We start from the raw sequence: 3,660 nt of genomic DNA on the forward strand, positions 1-3,660 counted from the left end.
CTGATTTTTTCACAGATTATCCGTCTTGGGTACTACTGTCAGGATATAGTGAAAGTTTCAGCAAATGTGATCAAAAGTTATTTTTCTAAAAGTTACCTACTGCAGCTTTAATAAACTGAATTCAGAAGTTAATCAATAAGGAAACAGAATGATTACCTTTCCTTATATTCTCTATTTAAATGATAAGTTAAGAAGAATATTTGAAAATCAAATAGCAAAACAAGGTTTTAAAATTTGGTCATTCAATTTCTTCATGTTCATCATTTGTTTCCTGCTTAATATTTATGGTTTCATTTCGTGGTTGCTTTAATTTAAATATGTCTCACTGTATTTTAAAGATTGAAGATGTACACAGTGTGTTGGCGGGGTGAGTAAATTTAAGTTAAAATGTATGAAATGATTATAATTTAACTCTGTAATTGTATTGGCACACGCCAGACTCCATACATTTCATAATGAACATGCTTTGGGAACTGAAAATGAGACTCATGTCAAATACATTGAGAGATACAATAGCCCATTATATCTGTATCAATATGTTGTAGATGTAATGATGCCTTGACATGTACTTCAGGTAAAGTGTTACCCTCTTCCATATTGAATATGCCATATAGAAATAAAAGAACGCTAAATGGGAAAACATATACTTTACATGGCTACTTAATTTATAATACACACAACATCCTCAGAGCAATCCAAATAAAGAATAAATAAAATAATTTAAACAATAAATACTCTTACAAGGCAACATGATGCATAGCATCTAACAGATACAGTACAGATAGGTTTAAACAGTGACAGAAATGATGTCGCTAGTGATGCAGTATACTGTACCACATTCAGCTACTTTATATATACTACTGTTTTATTACCGTAGCAACATGAGTATACTTCTTTAGTATAATGTATCCATAATGAATTCAGAAATCTCTTATATATGACTTTTCTGTTTGAATTAGGTACATATCAGCTCTTAAAAGGACACAATTTTAGGAAATATGCTTGTGCATTGTCTTAACCACAAGCAATTGATAGCAATTAGGAGTCCTGGCAGGGAAGATAAGCAATGCACTGCTGTGAACAGAGCAGCAACAAAAAGTTTTTTAGACACCTAAAAATATTATTATCAGTTTAGGTGTATGATTTAGAATATTTTCACTGCTCTACCTCACTGTCACACACACACACATATGTGTATATGTGTATATACAGTATATATACATACATATATGTATCACAAAAAGAAATTTTGGAATACTCCAATGTATCAATATTTTCCTACACCCCTAGCTCCCACCCACAGCAGTACATTGCTCTGTTTCTATGCTGGTAATCCTGTCTGCTTGTCAAAACTGTGGGCGCATTGCAAGTCATCTACTATACACTGACTGGATAAGTACCTCATACCTCCCCCCCAACTTTAAAATTACTATCCCTTTAATCTCCATGTAGGGTGTTTCTCATGTGCCCTTATTTGATGTCTCTTCATCCTCAATCCTCAGGTGAAAACGATCAATCGTGTCCATCATCTTATTTCCCTTATTTATGGTCCGAGGAGTGAGGAGGCTGCCTGGAGGAGGCTTGAGCGAGGATAAAAGATCTTCTATCGGATCGTGTTTAATCAATTCCTCGCTCCCTTTTATCTTTTCCTTGCATAAGGATAAGACAGGAAATGAGGGGGATGAGGAGACATTTGAGGCAAATGAGAAGCACCCACTGTCTGTGTTTATTTAATCTTAGCACAAAGCAGAGGGAAAAAAACTCACTCTGGAAAACTTTTCAACCTTTCAGCTTTCATCCAAGCCAAAGGGCACTGTATGTTTTGTCTCTCAGATTGTTTAATTGGAGAGACTGATAACAGTCCATATGCTAATACAGTGTCCAACAGGATTGTGTTTGGACCTTTATTTGTGATCATTTTGTCTGAAGATTTTCTTGAGTTTCTGTTTTGCTTCAGTATAACCTCTATTTGCTGCCATAAAACCCACAGTTGGTGTAATTGAAAGCAAATGTGAGATTCTGTGCAAGCTTGGCTGTAAGCATTCTTCAGATGATCCTTAATAAAAAAAATTAAAAAAAAAAGTTACTCACTGTCAGTGAGTTGAATAGTGTGAGGCAGAACCAACTGTAGTAATAAAAATATGTGGAAGTGCTTTGTTATCCCAGTGTTACCTTCAGAAACGCTCTTGAGAGACACAAAGTATAAAACATACTTCAAGTTGTTATTTTTAGGCGATTTTTTTATGCAGCTGACTTAGAGCTCTTGCATGTAGAAAATACATATTCCACCATATGGTATGTGATACTTCATTGTAAACTTTTTCAGTGTTAGGGTGGAGATCCTTTTTAATGGTCAGATGTGGAAGGACATGAAACTGCTTTTTGTGTCAAGCTATATGTGGTCCACTCAGGTTTTTCATAAACATGCAGTACAGTGGGGTTGAACAAGGTGAAACACACAACTTGCAACACGTGTACTGATGCACTGTGTAGCAAACATTATTGGAAAAACTATATAACTGTATAACCAGCCCAGTAACTCTGTGAAATTGCAATATAACTTTTACATGCAAGAAGTACACTGTAAAAACAAAACAGTTGGGTTTGAAGTCAAACTCTTAAGTCTTGAAATAAATTAATAATAATGATAATTTACTAAAAAATATGATTTCATATATCATTGATATATGATTGATAATATATATTAATTAAGTTATACATTAGTAGCTTAGTAGTACTCAAAGATTTGTTTTTTGTAAAGAAGAAAAGTAAATTATTTCAACCAAAGATTACAGGTCAACAAAACTTTTAAAAATGTATTTCAAAACTTAAAAGTTCGAGTTTGACTTAAAACTTTAATTAATTTAGTGAAGGCAGTTACCTTGAAATTATGAGTTGTCTCGCAATGTATATAGTGTAATGTGCCATGAAACTGATAATGTAATAATAATAATAATCTGCATATAATATAATAAGATTGTTGAGCACATAATGTAATTACTTTTGTCCAATTCAATTCAATTAAGTTTTATTTGTATAGCGCCAATTCATAACTTTTCAAATAGAGCAGGTCTAGACCATACTCCCTATAAATTATTTAAAGAGACCAAACAGTTACCAACAGTGTATTATTTAATAAGTTAGTTATTTTGTGATATTATTGAGTGGAAATTTGTTTTTAATACATATAATAGCATGCAAGATAAGTGCAATTCATTTGTTTCACGAATAGAGTTTAAGTTAATGTTAAGTGTTTCAACTGTGTGTGGACAAACACACTCTCAAACATAGGCTTGTACACCTAAAACTGTGGAAATATCCATGTGGCCCACCACTGCAGAGACCTTGCAAGCAAAACTACTGACACTGTTATTGAGTGGGAAACCAGTGAGGGATGATGTCCTGTTTTTTGCACTTGAAATACAGTACACTTATTAATTTAATTTCTTAATATAATGCATGTTAAATTGTTACATTAAAAATGTCTACTGAAATTCGAAATGTAAAACATTTAATATTATTACTTTATATGCAAAATGTTATTGTGATATGTGCTCAACATTTTAATTATAGGCAGGTTTGTTCTATTATCAGTTTTTATTAACCTTAACTAACCTTAAGTCGCCTGATCCTTCGCTAACCTTAAAGAAGCATTTCACC

This window comes from Morone saxatilis, unplaced genomic scaffold, assembly GCF_004916995.1.
Source record: "Morone saxatilis isolate NCDOM2014 unplaced genomic scaffold, NCSU_SB_2.0 Contig12, whole genome shotgun sequence".
Classification (NCBI taxonomy): Eukaryota; Metazoa; Chordata; class Actinopteri; family Moronidae; genus Morone; species Morone saxatilis.